Source organism: Haliotis rubra, unplaced genomic scaffold (assembly GCF_003918875.1).
Source record: "Haliotis rubra isolate DU_JTF1 unplaced genomic scaffold, ASM391887v1 Scf172, whole genome shotgun sequence".
In the NCBI taxonomy this organism is placed as follows: Eukaryota; Metazoa; Mollusca; class Gastropoda; order Lepetellida; family Haliotidae; genus Haliotis; species Haliotis rubra.
In genome coordinates this window covers 263455-275722 of record NW_025765692.1, presented here as the reverse complement: position 1 = coordinate 275722, position 12268 = coordinate 263455, and the positions used below count along the sequence as shown (strand labels likewise).

Sequence of the window (12268 nt, the reverse complement as noted above, 5' to 3'; positions counted from 1 at the left end):
CACTGCTACCTGTCATCCTTAGAACGTGTATTTAAGGTGATTTAGTTCAGGTAACCCTTTGACCATCAGCTTGTGACAAAAAGACATTTATATTTTCGAGATTTTATCAACTTTCAACAACACGAAATTCATGACCAAAGGGTAACAGGTAAATGTCCTGTAAAACGAATTGATGTGAAACACTGAACCTTTGAGCTAATGCTTCAACCCTATGTATTCATACGTACACATTACACATTCCTTAGCCTAGTGGTTAAAGCGTTGGCTCGTCACGCCGAAGACCCGGGTTCGAATCCCCACATGGGTACAATGTGTGAAGCCCATTTCTGGTGTCCCCCGCCGTGATGTTGCTGGAATATTGCTAAAAGCGGCGTAAAACCAAACTCGGTCGGTCACACATTCCTAATGAAAGAGTATGGTTTCAGCAACATTTCGCTAAATTTACAATTAACCTTGTTTAATTATAGACCTCAAAATACAGGAATGAAGTAATACTAATTTTGAATTTTAGAATCTGTTTTTGAATATATTAGCTTAACTGCTCCTTTTGAAAGAATAGAGGCTGATGTGTTTTGGTAAACAGTAAGGCCCTGGATATACTCACCGGGCTAGTTACACAACTACAATCAAGGTACATACTGCTACTAGCAGACACATACCGTAACAATGGGATCCCTTTAGTGCCTTAATCAGTGTATGAAAAAATCTCGTCCGACCGCCCGAGACGGGCTAGATTTCTGACGGACGGTCTAAATTTACAGCTAGCCAGCCCGATGGTCTGATAACATTTTTAGATGTCCCATACATCTGAGTATATTCACCACATCTTGGTGTCTGGTCTGGTACCATTTTAAAGTTACCAGCCCTGATGTCTGGCTGGGTTTGTGGCTTATTTCATACACTGCCTTAATGTTAGTTTCTGTGTGACTAGCCTAGCCCCTATATTTGACTAGGCAATGAAGCATACTCTGAAATTAAAGAGCACTGCCCCCAATTCCTTACATCTCACCGGGATTTAAGAAGAGGAAAAGATTAACACCTTTTTTTCTATTCCTGTAATGTAGAAAAACTGTTGCTTTAACTTTATTGCTGGTGTAACAGCTGCAGATATGGAATGAAGGATGTCGTATGGCGACAGTCGGACAGTTTTTTCAGAACCAGAGAAGATGTTTTGATTTTTGGTCTTATTTTCTCTGGCAACATAAACTCGTCCTGAATATATTTTCCAAGTACAGCTGACTCATCTATTTACCTTTGAGTGAAGTAGGTTTAAAGGCCTAGATTGTAATTCTCCCTGAGCAGACCGGCTTGCATATATAAATAGCTGACTCTCTTGTTAATCGGCGATAAATTAGGAAACGTGTCAGAACGTGTAACGTTTACTTAATCGTCCTGCTGAAGCGTAAGTTGTTGTACGGCAGCTAGTACACACGCTGTCGACATAAACCGCTTCCAGATGACCTCCCAACAAATAGTAGTCACATGGGGGATAGTATGGCGATCATTAAACATGTCGGCGTTTTCTTCAAAGAGAATTAATATTTTTCAGCAGATAAATATTGACCGCTAGCATCGGTCACCTTTGAGGTGACCCACCACAGTGCAGTGTTAGGGGCCGTGAGGGACTGATTTGGGGGAGGTGGGAGGTGCCGGTGATGGTGGGAAGGCATAAGACGGTGCAACACAGCGAGGCGTCCACGTAAGAACGTTATCTAGAGCTATTGAGGAACCCTTTTCGAGCCATTTGGCGTAGGTTAATTGGGCTATATTTATACTTCTGGACTTCAAAATAGATCAGATTTGATCTCTGGAATGAGAATATTATCAAGATATATTTGTTGATTCGTCTCATCTATTATTTAACAGAAAGGAACAAAGTGAATCGATTCATTTTCCTGAAAGACACCCTTGTCACGATCCACAAAGCGTTCGTAGCACTACGACATTCGTAAGCCTATGGTAAACTGTAGAGTTACGACCAGTCGTAACGTTACGAATGCTTTGTGGATCGGGACTCTGGGCTTGCTAAAAAAGTGAATACTTGAGCGTTTCAAATGATTTTGTTTCAACGCCTGAAAGTATAAACCACTGCTCTCATTTAGACCTAAGCAGTACAAAGCCAAATAACCTTGCTCAGGAGCATTGCGCCATTAGGCTGTGATTAAAACCTGAAGAAGATGCTTGCTGTCGCTCAGGACGACAACCACATCCTTGGTAGAATTCCGGAATGTGTTGATATGGAGAAGTTAACACATGCAACAGGTTGTTTGTTTAATACTTTACTTCAGGAAATCATAGTTCTAGTGAGACAGGATGTATGTGGAACTATCTCCAGATAGGAAGCGGCCCCATGGGGCTTTGGTTATATATTTACCAAACTAGTAGAACCTTGAGATGACCCCTGCAATCAGCCTTGCAGATGCAGCTTTAATCAAACTTGTAGGAATATAGGAGCCCCCTAGCGGACATATCGTACCCTGACATCCGGGTGATTTACGGTAAGTGTAGCCGTCTTGGCCATATCAAATATCCATCTGGCTATGTCATCAAATGTGCACATTTGACGTGAAGCTGTTGAGGACATGGATAAAGTAGCAATGAATAGCGGGAGACAATGCCAGTCTGCGACTGTAAACTGTTGAATGATGATGATTACAGACACAAGATTATTCAGACGCCTTGTTCTGGAACATCGTACTGCTCCATTGGTAATCATCCCACAAAGTCGCTGTGTCTGTGGCTTGGTAGAATGGTTCAGTTGCTGAGTGAGTGATTGGTTTAAACATATTTTATTGTCCAAAAGCATGGATAGTTGACTGGTGGAGTGAGTGAAGGGGTTGGTTGATGCGTGGTTGAGTAAGTGCGGTGGTTGGTGGTTGACGGAGCGAGTGAAGGTTGATGGGTGGCTGACTAAGTGCGGTGGTTGAGTGAGTGAGTGAAGGTTGATGAGAGGTTGAGTAAGTGCGGTGGTTGGTGGTTGAGTAAGTGCGGTGGTTGAGTGAGTGAGTGAAGGTTGATGAGAGGTTGAGTAAGTGCGGTGGTTGGTGGTTGACGGAGCGAGTGAAGGGGTTGGTTGATGAGTGATGTAGGGACAGTGAGTGAACGAGTGTGTAGGTGAGTGAGCATAACTTGTACTTTTAGCAGAGTTGTCACCACATACAAAGTAACAGCCCCGTGTATATATGTTCTAGTTATGATGAAATGCACCAACAGCACCACGCCTTTTAGCTGTTATACAAAAAGATAAAGTTTCTATTTTTAGAGTTATTTATCCTATAAAATACTACGTTATTGCATTTTCGAGCCCTTTCTATGCGAGTGTGTTTGACCATTTTGTTTTTATGTTTGAGATTATTACCAAGTTATTCAGACACTTCCTGAGGTAAACACCACTTTTTTTTTATTCGATAATGATCCCACTGGCAGCAGTTGCATCCACGTGCTGCACGTGCAACACCTACCATGCAAGCATGTCGGCCATATTGCAGCAGGTTATCCATGAAGCACCGTATGCAGTCATTAAGTTTCCAAAACACGTTTGATATTTTTGGGCATCTGATGTCAGTATCTATTCAATATCTACCAGCCAGGCTGCGTGCCTTAAGCACTGTAATGTAAAGAGTTCCAGCACGATCCTGGTGTGATAGCCCTTTATGATACGTTCACATTACTTTGAGACGGACTTTTTATTAAACGGTATAAATTTCCTTAAAGGAAAAAAAATACCTTCTTTTAAGTTTTCATAGTGTTTATGTCTGCTAGGGAGGTCAGCCCTAAGTAATTAGTTCCATGCAGAACACAAGATTGGTTAGAAGATGTAGTGTGAAGTAGGGAAGATCTTACAGAAGCAGAGACAAGATGGTTGGCATAAAGCTATGATGTAGACCATTTCCAGTAAACTTGCACTTCAAAAACATATCAGAATGTTGACATGAGCTGTACTTTGGAACTGACCCGAAAAACAAACATACTGTTATGAATAATTTATTGTTACTGGCTTTTAAACTTGCACTAGATGCCCGATGGAAAGGGTATCTTTGAAGAAATCTGTATATGCCAAAAGTCTCAAAGTTTCTGCTGTCGTTCATAAAAAAGTAGCATGAAATACGCTTGGGGCACGACGGACTGAGCGACATTGTACATGCTCACCTCAGTTGACGAATACGGCACCTGCAAACTTCAGATGATATGTAAAACAATCCACTACATATTCAAATTCCACCACGATAGAGAAACGTCAACGATGAAACCTTGTTATGTGTTCGTCACCAAACATATAAGAGGCATGTCTGGATTTTAAATGCATACATCCATCGCGACAAAAAACAATTTCAATAATCTAAAAAATATTTGTTGAAGGAAATAGCCTACGACACCAGCGCCATTCCCATGATCGAAATCTCTGGCTTGTTGTTTAACGCCGCAGTTAGCAGTGCTAAAGGGCGGTCAGTAGGAGTGACAGACAGTCCAGTGACAGACAGTCCAGTGACAGACAGTCCAGTGACAGACAGACAGTCCAGTGACAGACAGTCCAGTGACAGACAGTCCAGTGACAGACAGTCCAGTGACAGACAGTCCAGTGACAGACAGTCCAGTGACAGACAGTCCAGTGACAGACAGTCCAGTGACAGACAGTCCAGTGACAGACAGTCCAGTGACAGACAGACAGTCCAGTGACAGACAGTCCAGTGACAGACAGTCCAGTGACAGACAGTCCAGTGACAGACAGTCCAGTGACAGACAGTCCAGTGACGAACAGTCAGTCCCAGTGACACTGAACTCCAGTCAATCTGGACTGTCGTCCAGTGATTGAAAGTCCAGTGACACTGGACAGACGCCTGTCGCTGTGACTATCAGTCAGTGATCCAGTGACAGACAGTCCAGTGACGAACAGTCCAGTGACAGACAGTCCAGTGACAGACAGTCCAGTGGACAGACAGTCAGGGACAGACAGTCCAGTGACAGACAGTCCAGTGACAGACAGTCCAGCGACGACAGTCAGGTGACAGTGACGAACAGTCCAGGGACAGACAGTCAAGTGACAGACAGTCCAGTGACAGACAGTCCAGGGACAGACAGTCCAGAGACAGGCAGTCCAGGGACAGACAGTACAGTGACAGACAGGCAGTCCAGTGACAGGCAGTCCAGTGACAGACAGTCCAGTGACAGACAGTCCAGTGACAGACAGTCCAGTGACAGACAGTCCAGTGACAGACAGTCCAGTGACAGACAGGCAGTCCAGTGACAGACAGTCCAGTGACAGACAGTCCAGGGACAGACAGTCCAGTGACAGACAGTCCAGTGACAGACAGACAGTCCAGGGACAGACAGTCCAGTGACAGACAGTCCAGTGACAGACAGTCAGTCCAGTGACAGACAGTCCAGTGACAGACAGTCCAGTGACAGACAGTCCAGTGACAGACAGACAGTCCAGTGACAGACAGTCCAGTGACAGACAGACAGTCCAGTGACAGACAGTCCAGTGACAGACAGTCCAGTGACAGACAGTCCAGTGACAGACAGTCCAGTGACGACAGTCCAGGGACAGACAGTCCAGGGACAGACAGTCCAGTGACAGACAGTCCAGTGACAGACAGTCCAGTGACAGACAGTCCAGTGACAGACAGTCCAGTGACAGACAGTCCAGTGACAGACAGTCCAGTGACAGACAGTCCAGTGACAGACAGTCCAGTGACGACAGTCCAGTGACAGACAGTCCAGTGACAGACAGTCCAGTGACAGACAGTCCAGTGACAGACAGACAGTCCAGTGACAGACAGACAGTCCAGCGACAGACAGTCCAGTGACGACAGTCCAGTGATTGACAGTCCAGTGACAGACAGTCCGGTGACAGACAGTCCAGTGACAGGCAGTCCAGTGACAGACAGTCCAGCGACAGACAGTCCAGTGACGACAGTCCAGTGATTGACAGTCCAGTGACAGACAGTCCGGTGACAGACAGTCCAGTGAGAGACGGTCCAGTGACAGACAGTCCAGTGACAGGCGGTCCAGTGACAGACAGTCCAGGGAGAGACAGTCCAGTGACAGACAGTCCAGTGACAGACGGTCCGGTGACAGACGGTCCGTTGACAGACAGTCCAGGGACAGGCAGTCCAGTTACAGGCAGTCAAGTGACAGACAGTCCAGTGACAAACAGGCAGTCCAGTGACAGACAGTCCAGTGACAGACGGTCCAGTGACAGACGGTCCAGTGACAGACGGTCCAGGGACAGACAGTCCAGGGAGAGACAGTCCAGTGATTGACAGTCCAGTGACAGGCAGTCCAGTGACAAACAGTCCAGTGACAGACAGGCCGGTGACAGACAGTCCGCTGACAGACAGTCCAGGGACAGACAGTCCAGTGACAGACAGTCCAGTGACAGACGGTCCGGTGACAGACGGTCCGTTGACAGACAGTCCAGGGACAGGCAGTCCAGTTACAGGCAGTCCAGTGACAGACAGTCCAGTGACAAACAGGCAGTCCAGTGACAGACAGTCCAGTGACAGACGGTCCAGGGACAGACAGTCCAGTTACAGACAGTCCGGTGACAGACAGTCCAGGGACAGACAGTCCAGTGACAGACAGTCCAGTGACAGACGGTCCAGTGACAGACAGTCCAGTGACAGGCAGTCCGGCGACAGACAGTCCGGTGACAGACAGTGCAGGGACAGACAGTCCAGGGACAGACAGTCCAGTGACAGACAGTCCAGTGACAGACAGACAGTCCAGTGACAGGCAGTCCGCAGTCCAGTGACAGGCAGTCCAGTGACAGACAGTCCAGTGACAGACACTCCAGTGACGACAGTCCAGTGACAGACAGTCCAGTGACAGACAGTCCAGTGACAGACAGACAGTCCAGTGACAGGCAGTCCGCAGTCCAGTGACAGGCAGTCCAGTGACAGACAGTCCAGTGACAGACACTCCAGTGACGACAGTCCAGTGACAGACAGTCCGGTGACAGACAGTCCGGTGACAGACAGTCCAGGGACAGACAGTCCAGTGACAAACAGTCCAGTGACAGACAGTCCAGTGACAGGCAGTCCAGTGACAGACAGTCCAGTGACAGACAGTCCAGTGACGACAGTCCAGTGGCAGACAATCCAGTGACAGACAGTCCAGGGACAGACAGTCCAGTGACAGACAGTCCAGTGACGACAGTCCAGTGACAGACAGTCCAGTGACGACAGTCCAGTGGCAGACAGTCCAGTGACAGACAGTCCAGGGACAGACAGTCCAGTGACAGACAGTCCAGTGACTACAGTCCAGTGACAGACAGTCCAGTGACGACAGTCCAATGACAGGCAGTCCAGTGACAGACAGTCCAGCGACAGACAGTCCAGTGACGACAGTCCAGTGACAGACAGTCCAGTGACGACAGTCCAGTGATTGTCAGTCCAGGGACATACAGTCAGGTGACAGACAGTCCAGTGACAGACAGTCCAGTGACAGGCAGTCCAGTGACAGAGAGTCCAGTTATTGACAGTCCAGTGACAGACAGTCCGGTGACAGACAGTCCAGTGAGAGACAGACGGTCCAGTGACGGACAGTCCAGTGAGAGGCAGTCCGCAGTCCAGTGACAGACAGTCCAGTGACAGACAGTCCAGCGACAGACAGTCCAGTGACGACAGTCCAGTGACAGACAGTCCAGGGACAGACAGTCCAGTGACAGTCCAGTGATTGACAGTCCAGTGATTGACGTTGTGAGCATCGATCTCGGCAGTTGGGATACATTGATACGTCATCCGTCAGTATTCACGGAATATTGTTTCAGTTTCCGTGCAGGTGTAGGTCCTGAGTGGAGATATGTGAAACCTAAGACAACCCAAGTACCGTGTTCAAGACGATGTACATGTAATATATTCGTGAGCACACAGTGTGTAGATGTGTAACTGATATATAAACCAATCAAATCTGTAAGTGTTAGATATCATGTCTCACGCAGTTCTCCAATCTACTAATGTATAGATAACGGGGAGATAGCGATGGCAGGTTCAGTCGATATTCATTCCAGCCTGCGATAGTCAGAAGTAGATGGCACCGCACATACTAGCTAGTTAATCATGTGTAATGTGACCTTGAGAGCCACAGATGTATCCCATCCATCCACCCATCCATCCGTCAATCCATCCACCCAGACCCACCCACAAATCTATCCATCCGTCCGTCCATCCATCCACAGACCCACCCACAAACCGTCCATCCATCCGTCCATCCATCCACCCAGAACCACCATCCACCACCCAGAATATACATATCATCCATCCATCCGTCCATCCATCCACCCATCCGTCCACCATCACCCATCCATCCATCCATCCATCCATCCATCCACCCATCCACCCATCCATCCGTCCATCTATCCATCCATCCATCCACAAATATATCCATCCATCCATCCACCCAGACCCACCCACAAATCTATCCATCCATCCGTCCATCCATCCATCCAGACCATCCACCCACCCTATCCATCCATCTATCCATCCATCCACCCACCCACCCACAAATCTATCCATCCATCCGTCCATCCATCCATCCACCCAGACCCACCCACATATCTATCCATCCATCCTCCCACCCTCACCCATCCATCATCCATCCACCTACTGTTCATTTCCTAGATGAAATCCATGGTCACATTATAATGGAGCCAGGGCGGTATGTATACTTCATGGTATACAGTATATGAAACTGTACTGGTTGTTTTGACTAAGCGTTTAGGTTTCCAAGACATGTGTTTTTGTTATTATTGTAACAATGCGTGTTTGACTGCCCGAGAATAGCACACAGTGTGTGGTGCCAACTGTTCTAAGATTCCACTGTTGTACTCAGCATAGCCATCCTAAACAGACGCATCCCACTGTTGTGTCAACACATTCTTCTCGACATACCACGTTCAACCCCTGCCACACTCCCCACAGCCCTCGTCGCTACACCCCACCCCTATCTTCCAGCCCTCCCCACAACTATCTAGTGATGCCAACAGAGAGCAGCCATGATGTCAGTAGCCCTATCTTGACTCACTGTGTATCTGTTTATATAGGCCCGGGTTACAATTGATATTCAGTAACCAATGCTTGTCGTAAGAGGCGACTAACGGGATCGAGTGGTCAGGCACGCTGACGTGATTGACACATGTCATCGTATCCCAATGCGTACATCGATGCTCATGATGTTGATCACTGGATTGTATCTTGTCTGTGTCAACGAGTGGAAACGTCATGATAACATTACATGTGAAATGCGAAAGGCATGCTGTTGAAATTGAGTTTGTATATTTCATGCTGTGTGCATGTTACATTTAATATATTAAATACAACTCACTGTATTTCCGCCAATAGATAATACATGTCGCTCTGACTAAGGTACGCGGCAATCTTGTGTCACGTGACACAATATCAGGTCTGAGGTGATGCATTTGGTTGCTGCTGTTTTTGGTAAAGACAATAAACATTATATCTGCATTTGGAACACAAGTGTCGTCTTTTCAACACCTCTTTTCAGGCACTGTATTGATGCCTTCCATCAAAGCACCATTGCTTTAGATGTCCATTTCTTCCCTCAGAACATGTGAGATGATGACAACAGAGAGTACTTCACCTGACTCCGAATCTCTCACGCACCTTATACTGACCTTGGTGTGACCTTGTTTTACGGCAGGTATGTCAGTCAGGCAGGTATGGTTAATTACAACACCTGCGGTAGGCGTCAGGTGAGACAGGTAAAGGTGGGTTGCCTGCACGGTCGGGAAAGACCAACAACTGTGGAACTAGTGTCAGTAATTGCTTTCAACGGGATTCGACAATACTGGAAATTGCTGCTAATAGAACTGTTAATCTGAGGAATTTGTGCAAAATTCCTAAACATTATCGGATACAGAATCGCTTGGTGTGTTACCAAGCGTGGCATTGGAATATCATGTTTCAAGAAATGTATTCATGGGCAATTTGTCAGTAAATCCAGTTCCATGAGTTCCATCAACCACTGCACGGGATGTTTAAAACATACGCCAGTATTCTAGGCATGAGCATCGATCTACGCAATTGGGATACGATGATCAGTCGATCCCGTTAGTCGCCTCTTAGTACTAGCATGGGTTGCTGAAGACCAATTCTAACCCTGATCTTCACTTGTAGACAAGCATGGATTGCTGAAGACCAATTGTAGACCTACCCCATCAATCTTCACTTGGTAGACATACGCATGGGTTGCTAAGACCAATTCTAACCCTGATCTTCACTTGTAGACAAGCATGGGTTGCTGAAGACCAATTCTAACCCTGATCTTCACTTGTAGACAAGCATGGGTTGCTGAAGACCAATTCTAACCCGGGAACAATCCAGATCAATGCACGGGTAGACAAGCCACAGACCTACATCACCACCACAGACCTATCACACCACAGACCTCATCCACCACAGACCTACCATCACCACCACAGACCTACATCACCACCACAGACCTACATCACCACCACAGACCTACATCACCACCACTGATCTACATCACTTCCGCAGACCTACATCACTTCCACAGACCTACATCACCTCCACAGACCTACATTTCACCTCCCAGCCTGTTATAAACTGCTCCTTGATGGCTCCACTCGACAACCCCTGCCTGCTGAGTGAGACAGCGGGGTATATTATACGGGGGCTTCTTCCTCACAAGGGTTCAAGAAAGATGTTATTGAGCTCAGAAGATAATTATTTTGAAAGCCTTACCATAATATATAATGGCCTCCTTGCCAAATACTAGACTTAGTAGCATAGAAATAATCATAAATACAGCTTCAAGGCAAATCTAAATCTATTCCTAAGTAATTTCAAACTATTTCTATCAGTATGTGTATTGTTGTCCTGACTTATGATGTATCTGTGTATATAGTTTATAGACTCGTGTCATTGTTTCTACTTGGAACGTTTGCGCAATCCAATATAGTGTATCTTGTACCTGGCTCATGTTCGCGAACATGACAGTTAACAGAAAAATATATTCTGACATATCATTAACACAGAACTGTGCCGCTATAAATAGTTTGAATATTTAGCTGTACAAACACACCAACCACAGAAAGTGTTTCCCCAACAACTGTCTCACCCATCACAAGACTTGTCTGAATGGGCCACAGCTGTCACTATTATCTCAGTTAGAGAAGACGCTGTGTTGCCAATGTGTCTTGCATCGCTCTACACACAGAATCCCCCTTCCCAGCCTCCCCGGCAGCAGGGTCAAATCTAGAGCCTAATTCTGCTGCGTCCAATACAGCTGCATCAACACAGCAGCATGTACGACTACGACAACCTACATATTATATAACGCATTCGGAGACCTACCTGACTGAAACCTCTTGGCGGCGTCGTATTGGGATGAGTGCTTCCGAGACCTGACGAAATGTTTGGTCTTTGTCCGTATGCCAAGCCAGTGTTATCAGAAGTCCGGGTGTCAGATATCCCTGTCTGTAGCGACCTGTAGTCACTGGCTGTACGACCTGTAGTATCCTGTATCTCGCAGCAGGCTACAACACTAGCTTAGGATGTGACTATCGGGCGATGAAGTGGTGTGATTGCGGCTAGTACAGATGCCTACTGTCTGGAGGGGAACCCGTGACATGAGATGGAGCTGGAACCACGATCTCCCCACACTTGATTCTCTGTAGGTTCCGATAAGACAGAAACAGTGGCTATATGTTTGTGGTGACGGTTTTCTCCTCCAGCTGGTCTAATTGCTTGGATACCTCGTCAAGTCATTGCCTGTACCAGTGTTCACTCAGCTGGTAATTTGCAGGATAATTAAGTTCCATCTGATCTTATCATTTGCTGATGAAAGATGCTGTAGACACGTGATTGCTAAACTAATCCAAGTTTCACAGATCCGATTCACAACGGTTCATGAAAATAACTTTACGTTACCTTTTTCTCGTATTATAAGCCAGTTATTTTGAGATCCTGAAAACGTTGTAGGTAGATAGTAGCGATTTTCAAGATGATTATGTAAAGATGAGATTACAATTTAACAGTTCACCCACACTATCTAGATGAAACATGTTGTATTTGGAATTACACTTTCTCAGTAGAGATCAGATTCTAGCCAGAGATTGTGAGGTAGCCGGCCTTGTAAGGTGTTCGCTCAACACGCCGAAGTCATTGGTTCGATTCCATTAATTGATACCATGTATTCCTTTGCTCCCCGCTGTGGTCTGACGTATTATTGCTCTGGTATCCAAAACCCCTTCCTGTGAAGAGGCTCGGCAAGACTAACGCTTAGT

The 12268-nt window shown here is 46.5% G+C and overlaps 1 protein-coding gene across 1 annotated transcript in view; it reads right to left on the bottom strand.

Annotated features, from left to right (window-relative positions):
- LOC124272715 (proton channel OtopLc-like) overlaps positions 1-11685 on the bottom strand; it is a 72739-nt gene extending 61054 nt beyond the window's left edge. Inside the window, exon 1 of the mRNA XM_046707902.1 lies at positions 11337-11685. The gene's annotated coding sequence lies outside the window, so the exon portion shown is untranslated. The remainder of the gene's footprint in view (positions 1-11336) is intronic.
- Between the last annotated feature and the right edge of the window lie 583 nt (positions 11686-12268).